The sequence below is a fragment of the Macrotis lagotis genome, chromosome 2 (genome assembly GCF_037893015.1).
Source record: "Macrotis lagotis isolate mMagLag1 chromosome 2, bilby.v1.9.chrom.fasta, whole genome shotgun sequence".
In the NCBI taxonomy this organism is placed as follows: domain Eukaryota; kingdom Metazoa; phylum Chordata; class Mammalia; order Peramelemorphia; family Peramelidae; genus Macrotis; species Macrotis lagotis.
This window is the reverse complement of record NC_133659.1, coordinates 201,364,907-201,383,207: the sequence shown is the minus strand read 5'-3', so window position 1 is coordinate 201,383,207 and position 18,301 is coordinate 201,364,907. Positions and strand designations below refer to the sequence as shown.

Below are 18,301 nucleotides of genomic sequence, written 5' to 3'. Positions count from 1 at the left end.
TTAACCGGCGCTGGCGCCAGAGAGGCCCGAGTTCAAAGCCGGACCAGCCACGCAACCACCGCCTGCCTCAGTGTCCTCCTCTGTCAAATTTTATCTGTAAAAAGATAGAATGGGATATTTGCAAAACAGCGCATCGATGGTTGTATTATTAATAATAAATAAAGAATATTTATTCCATCTCCCGGTTTGGGGGCCCGGGGTGGGGGCAAGGCCGGGGCGTGGCGGGCGTGGGGGGAGGAGGGGGAGGGGCGCGCGGCCGCTCTTCCCCGCTCCCTTCCGGCCCCGCCCTCCCGCGGGGGCGCCGCCGGGGCTGCGGTTGCCGGGGCAACGCCAGGCGCCGGGCCGACGCGCGCGCGCACTCCGGGCGAGCCCGGCCGCTCCCGCAGCCGGCTGAGCAGCTTCGGCGCGGACCAGGAAGCGGGCGCCGGAGCTCGGGCGGCGGCGCAGCAGGTGTCCCGTCCCCGGCCGCTCCCGGCCCGGTGGTCCCGGCCGCTCCCGGCCCAGCGGCCGCGCCCCCCTGCCCCCGTTCCGAGCCGGGGCTGCGCGGCTTCGGGTAAGTGGCGGGCGCCCGGGGCCGGGCGGGCAGCGGCGGGCGCCCGGGGAGCGGGCCGCGGCGCACAGCGCCTCAGTTTCCTGTCCCGCGAGTGCTGCCCGGGCCACCTGGGCCGGAAGGCCCGCGGCGGGCGGCCGGGCGGTTCCGCGAGTCCACAGGTGGCAGACGGCGGGCCCGCCCGGAGGGGGGGCCGGGGGCGCGGGCCGGCGCAGGTGCTGCCGCCCGTGTGAGGCCGGAGGAGGCCGCAGACCCCCGCCGCCTCGGACCGGTGGGAGAGAAGGCACTAGAAGGACGGGCGGGGGGGTGCTTCTTGCAGAAGGAAGCCGGCAGTCAGCCCGGGAGGGAGAAGGACCTGCCCTTCACGGATGGGCTAAGGTAACAGGGTAGTGACGGGCCCGGCAAAGCTGCGCGTGCCCCGGACTGGGAGCCGAGTGCTTGGCCAGCATCTTCATTTTTAGATGGAGAAACGGAGGCACAGAGTAGTTAGATGACTTGCCCGTGGGCACAGGAGAAGGCATTGAGGTAGAGCAGACCGCTGCTGAAGTTCCCTAGGTTTGGGGGGCATAGATTGCCTGATCTTGGTGAAATCCTTTTACCTTCCTTGACTTCTTCAACTGTAAAGTAAGGCAGTTGGATGTATGGATCACCAGCGCTGGAGTCAGGAGTACCTGAGTTCAAATCGAGCCTCAGACACTTATAATAATTACCTGACTGTGTGGCCTTGGGCAAGCCACTTAACCCCTTTGCCTTGCAAAAACAAAAACAAACAACTCTTAAAAAAAATAAAGAGGCATATTTTCCTATTCAGTCAACACAAGTAGAATAAGTACCAGAGGTGGGATATGAGTCTCTAATCCAGTCTCTCTAGACTTCAAGTCTCAGCGTTTTATTCAGTACATCACACTGCGGCATTCCTCTTTTGGGATTCTTGTAAGTGGGCATCCTAATGAAGCTTGTAAAGGCCTATCTGAAAAGAGATGATAAGCAGTTAACTGCTGTTGAGTTTAATTCAGACATCTCTTAAACAGTGTGCTAAGTGCTTGTGATATAAATGCAAAGAAAGAAAATCTACCTCAAAGAATTTTTATTTTTATTAGTTTGAGTCACTATTTTCATTTTTCAATGTCCTTACCATATTAGTAAATGATGCCATGAGCCTTTTCCTTCCCAGGACCTCAGTGTCTGAAAGTCAAATCTGCTTTGCTTTCTCTTCCACAGCAGTGTGGGTACCTTTATCTATGATTTTCTGCTGACATGTTTCAAAGGAACCCCCTGTCCCCTGAAGAGAATAATTGTTAACAGATTTATATCATTTTATGATATTTATTATATGTGGCATCTTCACATCTTTCTGAGACATAGTGCAAGTGTTATTATCCTATTTTGCAGATGAGGAAACTGAGGTTATCATTGAATTTCCTAAATCAATTCAGCCCTAATTTGTTCTGACTCAGAATTTAGTGTCCTTTCTACTGCATTAAGGCTTGTTCTTTTTCAGAAGAGCTGATTTTATCTCTGTCATATCTGTTTCAATCCAATTTAATCCCTGCCATTAATGAAGAAGACCTTCTGCTGAGGGAAGGATACAGCCCTGAGGGTTTTTTCACTAAGCCTGGCTACTAGCTTCCCTGCCCTCAATTTCCCTCCACCTGCTGCCTGCAGGTATAGCAGCTGTTTTGTCTCATTTCACAAAATAAAATTAAGTTTGCTTGCCTTTTAATCAAGCCCAATAGGATTGAACTGGGGAAAGCAGAAGGAGCTTGTTTTTAACTCATTTTCCAGCCCTTGGGGTAACCAGTGTTCCTGCTCAATTGCATTAGATGGAGTCTGGTTAGGGGCAGGAGAGAAGATTGATATGGCTCAATAAATCTTGAAGCTTCTGGAGCTGCTTTGTACATCCTCCCAGCATCCTAGCATCATGCTGATATTTCAGGGAAAGTCCATGACTGATAGGAAGGTGGGATGTGAGAACTCCTCAAAGGCTATTTATTGTTGGTTCTCTCTCTCTTTTTTTTCCTGTAATCTGAGAGTTTGGGCTTGCTTTTCTCTTTGTAACCCTGAGAGTTTGGGTGACCTAGTAATGAATGCAGTCAGATTCAATATGCCTGCTACTTCTATATTTCTCTTTAGTGGATGTGGGAAAGGGGAAGAGCTGCTTTTTTGGGTCTGTGATACTTTTGTTCTATTCCAGTAATAATAATAATAATAATAATAATAATAATAATAATAATACCAGTGATTGGCATTTACATCACACTTTAAGGTTTGCAATGTTTGACAATATGTTATCTCATTTGATCCTTACAGTAATCTCTGAAGTAGATGCTATTACTATTATCCTATTTTACAACTGAAGAAACTGAGGCTGAGTGGGATTAAATGATTTGCCTAGGTTTGAGGTAGAATTTGGATTCTGATACCAAGTCAGGCATTCTTTCCACTGAGTCACTTAACTGCATCTGGAACTAAATGAATTGGGGACTCTAGATGCTAGCCATAATGGTGTCCTACCCTAGTCCAGAAAGACATTGTCTAGAGAGGAAACTGGAGCTTGGTAGCCTAAGCCTGGGGGTAAGGATGTCACCTTTTGTTGTCCTGGACTTCTTGGGCTACCTAAGAAAGGCTACAGACACTTCCTCAGAATAATATTTTTAAACATATACAACAAAATATTTAGGATTACCAAGGAAGCCAGTTATATTGAAATAAAGCTATCAAAATATTAAAAAGCAAATCATAGACTTCAGGTTAAGAAATTCTGACCCAACTGAACTGTCCCGATTTGAAAACCAATCTTTTATGGTTTTATGTTCAGCAGATGTAGACATTATTACTATTACTACTACTATATAAAATGATTCCTGAAACACCTTGTGTAGGACAGATTTTTGCATACAGCCATTTTTAATTCACTACTGGAGTTTGATGAAAGGATACTACAAGTGAAACCCTTCTCTTAAAGGTTTGATTTTGGACTTTGCAAAACAAAAATGTCCAAATGTTCATGCAACAGATTTGCTATCAAGTGAATTCACCTTTAATGGAGCTACAGAATACCTTTTATTTGATTTGAGGTAGAAGGAATTATTAAATTTATATTGATCTCTTCAGAAGCACCAACAGAGTGATTATTGGAAGCAATAGCATCTTCTAACCTGAAGGGTTTTTTTTATAGCTTTTAACATGTTATATTTAACTTATCATAAGTAATAACTCACATTTATATATGTCTTTATAGTTTGCAAAGCTCTTTACATAAGAACCCCCAATTCATACCTGGCCTCAGACACATATTGTGTGACCTGGGCATTGTTCTTTGTCTCAGTTTCCTCATTTGTAAATGAAGATAATAATTGCACTCCTAAGTTGATGTGAAGATCAAATAAAACAAAAAAATGCTTTGCAGATTTTAAAGCAATAAATTAAATTCTAATAATGATAATGCCCCTACCATGTGCTAGAACTGGGCTCTGGAGTGTGCTAGGCTCTTCGGATACAAAAGCAAAAACCTGTGCCTTCAGGAATAAGACAGGAGGAAAAGTCAAGGGGTAAGCCAACATTTACATAGAAAATTAGATACAAAATTTATACAAGCTAATTTCTGTGATGAACAGGATAGGTTTCCTATAGGAGAAAGTGAAGAAAACTAAGAGCAATCACTTACGTAGAACTTTTAGGTTTGTGAAGCACTTGGTATGAGATTTCTCATTTGATCTTTGAAACAACCCTGGAAAGTAGTGATAATATTATCATCCTCATTTTACAGATGAAATTGAAGCTGAAAGATTAATGATTCTGAACTATCTGACTTGAATTTATGTCTTCCTGACTCTAAAACCAAAAATCTGTCTTATTTTGCCACTTAGTTCCCCTAGGGAGGTAGGGATTCTACAAGGATGAGAAAAGTGAGGAAGGAGTACATTCCAGGGCCGGGGGAAAGCTGGTCCAGAAGCATGAACCCAGGAGATCCGGAAGGGAATCGTTTTATCTTTCAGCTTTGATTTCATCTATAAAATGAGGATGATAATAATAATATTTTTTAAGGTTGTATCAAAGATCAAATGAGAAAACACATATAAAGTACTTCACAAACCTAAAAGTTTTATTTCTATATATTGGCAAGCAAGCCAATTTGTTAGGAATATAGAGTATATGAAAGAGAGAGATGTGCTTACAGTAAGTCTTGAAGATAAATGAGCTAGATTATCAAGGGCTTAAAAAGACAAATAGAGGAGTTTGTATCTTACCGTGGAAGTGAGTGTGAGCCCCTGGAGTCTCAGGAGAGACAGCAGAGTGACATTGGCTTCCTTGTTGTTCCTTGAACAAAGACTCTCCTCCTGATTCCATGAATTTTCATTGTCCCTCTTATTCCTGGAATGCACCCTTTCCTTGTTCTCTGCCTCTGGTTTCTCTTCCTTCAAGTACCAGCTAACATCCCACTTTCTACAACCGCCTTTCTCAGTCATCTTTAATGCTTTCATCCTGTTGATTTTCTCCAGTGGTCTCCCATCTTTGACACCTTGAGATCTGGGACTTTTTTTTCCCCTTTTGTTCCCTAGTGTTTACCCTGGTGCCCAAGATAAATAAATGTATGTTTTTTATTGAAGGCCTGACTATAGGAAGGGCAGGAAGACCCGAGTTAGATTTCTGCCTCTGACACATAAAGTCTAATCACCTGTAAAATACTTAATCTCTTATAGTCACAGTCTCCTCATTTGTAAAATGTGAATAATAATAGCTTCTACCTCACAAGGTTTTTGGGAGGAGCAATGATTTAATATATTCAGAGTGCTCAGAAAACCCTAAATTTTTGTCTGTTTATCAACAAGATTTATTAAGTTGTGATTTTCCAGGCATTTGCTAAGTTCTGGGGATGTAAAGAAATGAAAAAAACATGTTTCTTGCCCTTCAGGTGCTCACATTCTAAGGAGGGTGACTTGCATAAGACATAGATGTTGTCAATGGGAAATTGTCTCAGAGGAGAGATGGTCTCAGAACCTAGACTTTTAAGAACAAATTATAGATGAATTGCTGATTTGCGTTGATTAGTGAAGGTAGTTTTCACAGTGGGAGTTTCCAACACTGAAATAATATCTCTAATCTTCTCACTGTCATTACAGCTCACATTTATTTGTATAGCCCTTTGTGGGAGAGAAGGCAATTTCTACACACACACACACACACACACACACACACACACACACACGAAAAGTAGAGAATTATTCCCATTTTGTGAATGAAGAAGCGATTTCTACACACACACACACACACACACACACAGACAGACATACTTGAAAAGTAGAGAATTATTCCCATTTTGTGAATGAAGAACTTGTTTTAGAGGTTATGTAGCAGGTAAATAGAAGAGTTGGGAGTAGATCAGTGTTCTGACTTCAAATCTACTGAATCTTCTTCCTATTAGACCCAATATTAGTTCTTGCTGTCTCTGACTCCTCTCTCATTTGCCACATTAATTCTGGTTAACATTTCTATTAGTTAGGGCTGGTAAAACTTTGTCGACTTCAATTTGAATTTGAGAGTTTGCTGCTCTATAACTATTTTCTACCTTCTTTGCTTTGTCCATGTTTTCCTGTCCTTTGGGAAGACTAGGAGATGAGTAGTGATGCCTCATAAAATAGAGTAAAAAAGGAATGGACATAGGAGAAAGGTGACAGCGAGTTAGGCAACAGATAAGGTTTGGGCAGAAACTATAAGACTGGATTAGATAGTTCAGTTTCATTTTGAGAGACATTTGTTACATGCCTACTTGGTACAAGACTCAGTGGTAGGTGCTGAAAAACGAAATAAAAATAAAGTTATCAATAAATTTGAGCAAACTAGCTTACCATTTACCCTGTTAAGAAGGTACTAATTGGGCAGGGAAGTGGCACAGTGGATAAAGCATGGTCCCTGTAGTCAGTAGGGTTCAAATATAACCTCAGACACTTGGGTAAAAAGGTTACACTTAACCCCTCATGGTATTGCAAAAAAAACCCTTTTTTTTAAAAGGTGCTAACTAAAAACATTATGGCTGTTTTAGAGAAAAAGACACTGAGTCTCAGACTCTCATGGATATCCTCTGGGTATGGAGGAGAGCCCAGACCTCCTGATTCAATCCTTTTCCCTTTCTGTAACAGTTATATAATATCAAGGGTCTGATCAGATCCTTGAGTTAGTATTGGAGTTACTGGAAGGAGTATGAAAGCTCTGATAAGGGGCTTAGAATGAAAACCATGACTCCATGGTTTCTTTTTCTGGGTTTCTGTCATCTGTCAAATGGAGAATTTGGACTAGACAGCCTCTAAGGTCTCTAACATTCAGTGAGATCCAATTACAATGATGTTACTTTGCAGACTAAGAAATGACTTGTATGGGATGGCACTCTAAACAGATTCAGACTCTTTGAATAGTTTGAACTTTACAAGACTGAATTCTTTATATCTAGAACAAATATTTCTTCCCCACTATCATTGTATACAAATAGATACTCTTTGTATACAAGATATTGGACTTTCTCTGGGGATCCAAGATATTTTTAGAGGACAGATTTGAAAATCATTAATTCAAGGGGATTAAAAAATGTCCTTTTTGATTTTTATTCTATCTCCTTTGGGTATTGACTTGGAAGGACAAAGCTGGACCTGTCTAAGCTGTTTAGCCTGAAAACAGCAAAACTTCTAAAGGAGTTATTCTAGGTGATAGTTCTTTTTATCTCAGGCTATTCCTTTTCCAGAGGGGGAAAAGTTACCAAGGAAAGAGATAAAAAATATTTCCTTTTGGTTACTTCTTTTAGAGATGATCATGTTCCAGCTTAGACTCTGCCATTTGAAATTAGAGAAAAGTAGAGTGTAGGACAGGGCAGGAAATGTGGGAACTGTCACTAATGTAAAAAGAATTGTGGAAAGTTAAAATATAAAGGGACAGCTATGGTTAGAGTGCTGGGTCTGGAGACTGGAAGGTGCATCTTCCTGAATTCAAATCTAGCCTTAACACTTATTAGCCATGTGACTCTAGACAAGTTGATTAACCCTTTTTACCTTGATTTCTCATCTGTAAAATGACCTGGTGAAGGAAATGGCAAACTATTCCAAGATCTTTGCCAAAAAACACCCAAATGGGGCTATGAAGAGTTGGACACAACTGAATTGAATAAAAGATTTATAGATGGAGAGGTCAGCTTCCTTGTAGAAATTCTTTTTTTTATTGTTGTTTTTTGAATTTTACAATCTTTCCTCCAAACTGGTTTCTCTCCACCCACCCCCTTGCAGAAATTCTTAAGGCTCCCTCATCTCTTTTCCAACTGACTCCACTGCCAACAGACTATCTGTTTGGGATCAGGCTTAAGAGGGCCTAGTGATTTAGCCTCCAGAAAGAACAAAATGACAGTTACAGATAATACAAAGTGTAACCAAGGAATTTTACTCAACTGCATGGTTCCTTAGCAAGTACAGAGAGTTCGTTCAGCTCCTTAAGGGGGCTCTGGTTAGAAGGGATTGTTGATTTGCAAATCTGAGGAACCCCAAGGGGTTGTATGCTGGGTTTTTAATACCATAATGATGATTGGAAAATTGGGAGACTGCTTCAAAGCCTTAAATCCCTGGACAAATCAAGTGTTGAGCATGTTTTCAATACCTTTTATAGTTAAAAAATTTTTTTCATGAAAGAATGTACCACAAATATTAGCATTTATTCATTTTCTTTATTAAAGCAAATGACAAAGACCCAGTTTACTAGATTTCCTTTTTTTTTTGCCTAGGCTTAATGTTACTTATTTAAACAATTGTCAGAACTTAATAAGTTTTGCAGTATTCATGTACAACTAGAAAACATCCTTAATTTATTTCAAACCAGAAATGTATTAGCATTAATGGATTAATACCTTTTACTACTAAGTACTTAAAAAAATTGAAATTAAAAAAAAGATTCAACCTGGAAATGTTAACTTCACAACAGACTTAAACTACTACTTGGCTCACATTTCAAACAAAATGGAAAAGCTGGTGTTAGTGTACATTTTGCTCTAGCACTACTAAAGGATCACTGTTCACCCTGCATTAATTTTAATAAAAAGCAGAGTGCATACAGAAATTTACAACAGATTTTAAAGACAAAAAATGTGGTCTCAACAATAAACTCAAATCTATGACAAATAGGTGCTTTGATGAGCTGTTTATAAATACTTTAGATTAAATATTAATTATACTGAAATCTTCAACAAATATTACTGTTAATCCTCAAATGGTGCTTGTAAAGCTTAATATTTCTGTTAAATGTGTGCGTTGAATTACTTGTTATCCAAGCATAGCAGCTGTTCCTTACCATTTATTGTTTTTTTATTATTATTTTTATTTTTTAGGTTTTTGCAAGGCAAATGGGGTTAAGTGACTTGCCCAAGGCCACACAGCTAGGCAAGTATTAAGTGTCTGAGGCTAGATTTGAACTCAGGTCCTCCTGACTCCAGGGCTGGTGCTCTATCCACTGCCCCACCTAGCTGTCCCACTTACTATTTATTGTTAAGGATTTTAACTGGCCATCTTCTTCAACTTCTACTCTTCTGAACCATTCTCAACAGTTCTCTTTGTAGTGATCTTTCTGTCATTGGCTAGTTTAGTTGTAGTTGTTATGGATTTGAAATTACCCATCCCACTACCACAAAATGATGTAGAAGAGAATAGAGTAAGACCTCCATACCCCACTGAAGTAAATCCTGTATCAAATGATGTAAGCCCATTTCCAAAACCTGGAAATTCACCAAAGGCAGAGAAAGTCCCATGCCTCAGCTTCTGTTTCCATGAGTCCTTCTGCGATTTTCACAAAAGTCCTCAAATGGATCTCCAAAGAAGTCAAATAAAAATAGGCCCCTTCCACCCAAAAATTCTCTGAAGACATCATCTGGGTTCCGGAATGGGAATCTATATTCAAATGGATTATCAAAATGACTTCCATCTCCTCCACCTCCACCATTTAATCCTTCTTTTCCATATTTGTCATAGATCCCGTTTTTTTTTTTTTTTTGGCATCTGATAACACCTCATATACCTCAGCTACTTATTTGAATCGCCTTTCTGCTTTATTTTCAGGATTTTTATCAGTGTGCCACTTAAGTGACAATTTACAATGCTTTTTTAATATCCTCGGGTGAGGCATGTCTCTGCTCACTTAGAACTTCACAGTAATCCACCATGTTTTAATAGAGGAAAGGCTGAGCGACGTGGCCCACAATCTCCTCTTAGTTCCAGCAATGGTGGTGGTGGTGGTTTCTCTAACAACAGAAAGGCTCATTGCCTTTTAAATGTGCCATCTACTTCAAAAATCTCTTCCATAGATTTTATAGTTACTGTTATTGCAGATTTAAAAACAAAATGGACTATTTAGGATTTGGCACTTGGGTTGGCAGTTTTTATTAAATTGAAAAATGAAGAGTTAACAGAAGTGGCTTGACTAAAACTGTAAAGAAGACTAAAAAATGAAAAAGACTTTCTTGTAGTCACTATATTTTTATGAAGAATTATGATAGAGAGAATTTTATATTAAGTGAATTTGGAGAAAGATAGTTAAGAATTATGGCTTGAGAGTGACTGTAATTGACAAAAAATGAGATGGAGCAAACTTCTTTTCTTATGGAAATATATGTTTTAATCATCTTGTGTAGAGATGAAGAGAATTCATGAGAATTTGCTTTGCTTGGTACCTTGATTGAACTGAATTTTAAAACTATATTTAAAAATGAGAAGTCATCTGTAATTACATTTATGGTTGGAGATGATCCCTTAGTTGTTATTATTCTCATTAGCTAAAATGCCATAAATATTTATTTATGTCTTTGTCGATAAATTGTATGACCAGTAACTCTAATATTTATTTAATCTAGGAGTTTAGAGCTTTTGATATATAGTGATATGAATAATTGCTCATTGTAAGAGATTTTGCTGGTTTTAAAAGTAATAATAAATTTAGTTTTATTAATTGTCTTAATAAAATTAAACTTAAAAATACAAATTAACTGGGGTGAATGTTCTGAGCAAATTTGATTTTAGGGATTTTATCTTTTAGTAATAAAGAGAAATATATTACTAATATTGTTAGTGGTTAATAAAGAAATATCCAAACATGCCAATATTACTGGAGAATTTTGGAAATTGAGAGAATAAATGTGTTAGCAAGTCAAAGATCTATTAGAGGGAAGACCTACAAATGAGACTGATCAGTTCTCAAAACTTAGGTCATATATATATATAGTGAATTTCCAGGTTATACAACAGTCTGCTGTCATGATTCCTGACTGGATTAATAGTGAACACTACTCCCTCCCACTGTATTGTATTTCTTGGTAACAAAGTATTGTATATTTTCTAGGATGCTTTACATTACATTAATGGTGTTAAGTCTGTTAACTGGGTAATCCTGATTTTGAAGATGCAGGAAACCTGTTGTAGTAAGCGCCGGAAGAAGAGCTTAGTGCAGGTAAAAAGAGGAAAGATATGAAAAGTGAAAAGACAGTAAGAGATGTAATAGTTCCCTGGTTGTTGGTTCTTTTAAATATATTTTAGGGTGGCTAGATGGCACAGTGGATAGAGCACTGGTCCTGGAGTCAGGAGGACCTGAGTTCAAATTCGACCTCAGGCACTTAATTACCTAGCTCGGTGACCTTGGGCAAGCCACTTAACCCCATTCCCTTGCAAAAATAAAAAAAAAAACCCTTAACATACACACACACACACATATATATATAAATTGAGTTTAGCACCAAATAAAATGAGCATTTCCATATAAAGTGCAACAGAAAAAGATTATACATGAAACTACAGATCTCTTATGTCTAATTTGCTTATCTTTTAATATATATAATCATTTCAACATGTAACTGGCAAAGAAATTCTATTTGTCTGATTAGTTCTAGCCTTTTTTGTGCATTAAAAAATATTTCAGTGACTCTTCTTCCATTTAATAGTTTTTTTGGTAGACATTTTTAGCTTCTCCCTCCCATCCTCCCATCTAACCTTGAATTGGAAAAAAAAATTGAAAAACACACTTGTAACAAAGAGTTTAAGCATAAACAAATTACCACATTAGCTTTATCTAAAAATTTGTCTCCTGCTGCTTGAGTACATTACTATGTCAGGAAGTAATTAGCATGTTTTATCTTTGTTCTTTTGGAATCATGAATGTCATTGAATTGATTCAATGTTCTCAAGTTCTTTCCAAGTTGTTTTATGTAGTTTTTTGTCCTGATTATTTCATTATGTAACAATTCACTTTGAAATTATTCTTTTTGTCATTTCTTATGGTGCAAAAATATTCCATTACATTCATATACCATTTTTGTTTAAATATTACCAATTAATGGAAACCTCCATGGTCTATAATTGTAACAAAAGTGCCACTATGACTATTTTTGTGCATATAGGTCCTTTCTCTCTATGATCTCTTTGGAGTATAGCAGTGATACTTGTATCATTAAGCCAAAAGATTGATTTAGTTTAGTATCTTTTGATTCATAGTTCCACATTGCATTCCATAATGGCTACACACCCCTTCTGAGCTCCACCAGTGCATTAGTATGCTTATTTTTCTCATAGACTCTCAAACAATAGTTATTTTCTGTTTTTTAAAAATTATTTATTCTTATTTTGTACAAATAATTTTTTTATACATTACTAAAATATTCTTGTTTAAGAGTAAAATAATACCCCTCCCCCCAAAAAAATATAGACCCGCATGAACGATAAAGTAAAGGGGAGAGAAAAGGAATTAAAATTATTATTAATAATAATAATAATAATAATAATAATAAGTATGGCCAGGTGGCACAGTGGACAGAGCACTGGCCCTGGAGACAGGAACACCCAAGCCCAAATCTGGCCCCAGGCACCCAACAATGACCCAACTGTGTGACCCCCGTGCAAGCCACCCCAACCCCATTGCCCTGCAAAAACCAAAAAAGAAAAGACCTAAAATAAAATAAAATAAAATAGTAATAATAATAATAATTATAGTAGGGGCGGGTGGGTGGTAGACAGATCACTGGCCCTCGAGCCAGGAGCACCCAGGTCCAAATATGGCTTCAGACGCCCAACAATCACCCAGCTATGTGGCCCCAGACAGTCCACCCAGCCCCGTTTGCCCTGCAACCCCCCAAATAATAATAATAATAATAATAATAATAATAATAATAATAATAATAATAATAATAATAATAATGTTTCAGTCTGTGTTCCAACACACCAGTTCTGTCACGGGTGGATCACATTCTTTATGTTAAGTCCATCACAAAAGTTACTTCCATATTTTTCCACTGTTGCTAATTGCAACTCCCTCCATTTGTACTTCTCTACTACCATGAATTATATTTTCTCTCTCCTTTCACTCTGTTTGTGCTATAGGATAGCTGAGTGTCACAGCAGACAGCTCCCTGGCCCTGGGGCCAAGAGGCCCCAGCCCACATACCACCCCTTAGGCCCAGCATCCACCTGGCCCTATGGTCCTGGACAGGCCATCCACTTCCAGCCCCTTGCAAGAAGTAGAAAAGAAAATGTGTTATATCTGACCACTCTCCTGCCATGGTCCATCCTCTCTTCCATCACTCACATTCCCCCCTTCCCCCTGTCCCCCTTCCTCTCCTACTTACTCCAGATGCCTATACTCCATTGGGTATATATGCTGTTTCCTCTCCTAGCCACCTCTGATGAGAGCAAAGATTCCCTCATTCCCCCTCACCTTCCCCCCTTCCATATCATTGCAATAGCTCAGAGTAATAAAGAAAAATCTTATTATATGAAATATCTTAGCCTATTCCCCCTCTCCTTTTTCTTTCTCCCATTACATTTCCCTTTTATCTATTGACTCCATTTTTGCACCACAATATATCTTCAAATTCAATTTTCTGCTGTGCTTCATTCTACCTCCTCTATTAGATGAGAAGGTTCATATGAGTATTCTCAGTATCATTTTTCTATACAGGAATACATATAGTTCATCATCATTAAGTCCCTCATATTTTCCCCTTCTCCTCCACTCTCTATGCTTCACCTGAGTCCTGTATTTGAAGATCAGACCTTCTGTTCAGCTCTGGCCATTCCAACAGGAACATTTGAAATTCCCTGGTTCATTGAAAGTCCATCTTTTTCCCTGGAAGAGGACATTCAGTTTTGCTGAGTAGTTGATTCTCAGTTGCATTCTAAGCTCTTTTGCCTTCTGGAATATTATATTCCAAGCCCTACGAGCTTTTAATGTAGCTGCTGCTGAGTCCTGTGTGATCCTGACTGCAGCTCCACAATATTTGAATTGTGTCCTTCTGGCTGCTTGTAATATTTTCTCTTTTACTTGGGATTTCTGGAACTTGGCTATAATATTTCTGGGGGTTGGTATTTTGGGATCTCTTTCTAGGGGGGGGGGGAATCAGTGGATTCTCTCCATTTCTATTTTGCCCTCTGCTTCTAGGGTATCAGGGCAATTTTCCTGTAATAATTCTTTGAAAATGATGTCAAGGCTCTTTTCCTGGTCATGACTTTCAGGTATTCCAATAAATTTTAAATTATCTTTCCTAAATCTGTTTTCCATATCAGTTGTTTTTTTCAATGAGATATTTTACATTTTCTTCTAATTTTTCATTCTTTTGGTGAGTCCTGATTTCTCATAAAATCAGCAGTCTCCCTGAGTTCTATTCTTTGTCTGAAGGATTTATTTTCCTCAGAGATCTTTCTTATCTCTTTTTCCATCTGTCCAATTCTGCTTTTTAAAGCATTCTTCTCCTCAATAACTTTTTGAACTGTTTTATCCATTTGACCTATGCTGGTTTTTAACATGTTATTTTCTTCTGCATTTTTTTGGATCTGCTTGACTAAGCTGCTGACTTTTTTTTTTCCTGTATCTCTCTCATTTCCTTTCCCAGTTTTTTTCTCTATCTCCCTTATTTGATTTTGAAAGTCTTTTTTGAGTTCTGTCATAGCCTGAGTCCAATTTCTGTTTTTTCTTGGAGTTTTTAGATGCAGAAGCTTGTGCTTCCTCATCTTCAGATTAAGTGTTTTGATTCTTCTTGGAATCACAGGCAAAGTATTTCTCAATGGTGTTCCTCTTTTTTCTCTCCTTACTCATCTCTCCAGCCTTAGCCTGTTTTGGGGGTGCTTCCTGAGCTTTTGAGTATTATTGGGACACACCCTCCACAAGGATCTCAGTGTGTGTGAGGCTCTGTCCTCCCTCCTGGTCTGTGAATGACCATAAGCGCCCCCTTCTGCCATGGGGCTGAGGTGGGGGGCCCTGCTGTTCTATGGGGGGGCCTAGACTACAATCAGGATCTGAATGTGGTCAGAGCCACAGAGTCCTGTTCCAGGGACAGAGGACAGAGCTCAGCAGTCTCTCTCTTCACTCCCCTCCCTAGGCTCAGCGTGCTCATGCCCTGGGGGCTCCTGCTTACTGGCTCCGCCTGCTTCTGTTTCTTGGATCTGGACTGCCTTGGCCATGCTGCTCCCTGTGTTCCCTGAGGGCTGGGCTTCACATGCTTACTCTGGCAGAGGTCCCTGCCGCTGTTCCCCCAAGTTGTGCCTGGTGCTCACCCTGGTGTAGGTCAGGAAACTCCCCCACTGCTGTGAGCCGCGGCTTTCAGCACCCTGGGGCTGCCTCCGGGAGGCTGAAGATTCTTTGCTCTGGCAGGCTGCCCCTTTCCTCTGGTAGGCCACCCATCTGACCCCGTGGAGCTGAGCCTTTCTGCTCTTTTCCAGGTTACTTTGGGTTGGAGAACTGCCTCACTGGGTCCCTTTGTGGGTTCTGTTTCTAGAAAATGTAGTTAGAGTCCTTAGCTTATAAGTTTTGTTCGAGAGCATCTAAGAGACGGTCCTCTCCTGTTGCTATCTTGGCTTTGCCCATTTTCCGTTTTTGGTATTTTTACTAATCTATCAGGTAGGAGGTGAAGTCTCAAGAGTTGTGTTAATTTGCATTTCTCTTCTTAGGTTTGGAGCATTTTTAAAAATATGACGATAATTTATTTCTTTTGACCAATTCATCTATTGGTCAAGAATTTGATTCAGTTCTTTATTTTTCTTGGATGTAAGATTTTTACCAGAAAACTTGCTGCAGAGATTATTTTCTTATTACCTGTTTCTAATTTTAACCTTATGATTTTTGTGTAAAAGCTTTTAAATGTGATGTAATGCACACTGTCCATTTTATCTTCTGTGATCCTCTCTGTCCCTTATTTGGTTATGAACTCTACCTTTTCACAGTATTTGCTTCCTTGCTTCTCTATTTTGTTGATGGAGTGACCTTTTATATTTTAAGTCATGAATCCATGTGTGCCTTATCTTAGTCTATATGGTGTGAGATGCTGGTCCAAATCTAATTTCTGCTAGACTACTTTTCAGGTTTCATCTAGGAGCAAGTCTTTATCCCATATGGGTTCACAAAGAGTTGGACACTACTGAAAAATGACTGTGCTACAACAATCTCCTATAACTGAAGTCTGTAGGTTTACTAAATATGGGACTACTCTGTTTCTGTGAATCGTGTGCTTAAACTTGTTAAATGCTTTAGCCTCTCTAGTTTTTAAATCAAAAAGGTTTTTTTTTTTAGATTTTTCAAGGCAATGGGGTTAAGTGGCTTGCCCAAGGCCACACGGCTAGGTAATTATCAAGTGTCTGAGGTGGGATTTGAACTCAGGTACTCTTGACTCCAAGACCGGTGCTCTATCTACTGTGCCACCTAGTTGCTCCATTCTACCTAGCTGCCCCTAAATCAAAAAGTTTTGTGGATTACTTTTTTGTGGGATAGCTTTTATGTCTGATATTGATAGCCTCCTATTCCTGATACTTTATTCATTTACCTTTAGATTCTTGATCTTAGGTTCTTCCAGGTACTTTCATTTCTTTTCCCAGTTTTATAAAGTGACCTGTTGGTATTTTGTTTGGTTTGGCACCAAAGAAGTAAATGAATATAGATAGTATTGTTATTTGTTTCTTGGATCTTAATGATTTCATCTGTTTGATGGGTAGCATTCAGGAAAAAATCATAGCGGCAAGTTTAACACTTGCCCCCCCCAATTTTGGGACAAAGATTTGCTAACAGGAAACCAAGGAGAAATCTCTTGGTGAGGGACCAGTTGGTTCTTCCTAGCCTGATCGTGAGAGCTCCATTCAGGGGAATAGTGTCAAACTCAAATAGAAACAGGGGCCATTAATTCATACATAAATATCCCTGTGGGCTGCATATTGAATTAGTTTTAAAATGTGACATGTTTTATTGTTTTTTTACTTTATGTATTTTCCAATTACATTTTTTTTTAGTTTTTTTGCAAGGCAAACGGGGTTAAGTGGCTTGTCCAAGGCCACACAGCTAGGTAATTATTAAGTGTCTGAGACCGAATTTGAACCCAGGTACTCCTGACTCCAAGGCCCCCAGTGCTTTATCCACTGCACCACCTAGCCATCCCCAAATTACATTTTAATATGAACCTAAAACATGAGTATTGTGGGACTTGTTTTTGACATCTTCAATCCAAGAGTTTGCTAAATCTAATTTAGTATTTTCCTATGGGTTTTCTAATATATAGGCATGGAATGGTGGACCAATGTTAGGAACATTAGGGTCCCAGCACAGATGGATGATACTTTTAGTAGTCATTGACTGTCATTGTAAGTCAGAGACATCTGTAGTTAACAAAACCAGTAGTCTTTAACCTTCTCTGCAGGCTTCGGCACTGCTGATCTCGCCTCCTTGATATTCCATTCTCTCTAGGTTTTCAGGATGCCACTTTCTCCTGGTTCTTGGCTTATTTCTCTAAATTGTCCTTCTCTGTTTCCTTTGTTGAATCCCTCTTTCAGATCACCCCCTCAGAGTTTTGTCCTGTGCCTTCTCCCTCCTATAGGACTTTACTTGGTGGTTCCATCACCTCCCATGGATTTAATTACTATATCTATGCTGATGTTTGTCAAATCTACCTGTCCTACCCTAAACTCTCTGCTGATCCCCAGGCTTACATCTCCAACTACCTTTCAGATATCTTGAACTGGATATAGATGAGAAAGCGGGGATAGGGTTTAAGGAGGAAAGATGAATTTCATTGCATTTTGGAAATATTGAGTCTAAGATGTCTCCTGGATATCCATTTACTATAGAAAAAAACATCATTGTCTTAGTCCCTTGGCTCACAACAGTCTTCCTCTCTCTCTCTCTCTCTCTCTCTCTCTCTCTCTCTCTCTCTCTCTCTGTGTGTGTCTCTCTCTCCATCCCCCCAATATCCAATTTGTTGCCAAAGTCTGTCAGTTTCTTTTATCTCTCAGATATGTCCTCCTCCTCCTCCTCTGACACTGCCATGTCCTAGAGCAGATCCTCATCACTGAACACCTGGATTGCTTCAGTGGCCTGCTAATCAGTCTGCTTCCCTCAAATTTCTCCCTACTCCAGTCCATCTTTGGATAGATCCAGCTCTTAAAGTATTTTTCCTAAAGCACAAGTCTGCTCATGTCACCTCCCCACTCAGTAAACTCCAGTGGCTTCCTGTTGGCTCTAGATCAAATATAAAATGCCCTGACATTCAAAGTCCTTCATAACTTAGCCCCCTCCTACCTATATAGACTCCTTATACCTTACTTCTTTTTTATTTTAGAAAGGTTTTATTTATTTTGAGTTTTACAATTTCCCCCCCAATCTTGCTTCTCCCCCCCCCCCCACAGAAGGTAGTTTGTTAGTCTTTACATCATCTCCATAGTATGCATTGATCTAAGTTGAATGTGATGAGAAATCATTTCCTTAAGGAAG

The 18,301-nt window shown here is 39.6% G+C and overlaps 1 protein-coding gene and 1 pseudogene across 2 annotated transcripts in view; one reads left to right on the top strand and one right to left on the bottom strand.

Moving 5' to 3' along the window:
* The first annotated feature begins 364 nt into the window (after window positions 1–364).
* CYB561 (cytochrome b561) overlaps window positions 365–18,301 on the top strand; it is a 32,849-nt gene continuing 14,912 nt past the window's right edge. The window contains exon 1 of one of the 2 annotated variants that reach the window (XM_074224438.1): window positions 365–553. The gene's annotated coding sequence lies outside the window, so the exon portion shown is untranslated. Of the gene's footprint in view, window positions 554–910; window positions 929–18,301 lie in introns of those variants that run through there. The other variant, XM_074224437.1, reaches the window with a different exon arrangement.
* Window positions 9,041–9,776, bottom strand: LOC141512074 (dnaJ homolog subfamily B member 6-like; annotated as a pseudogene).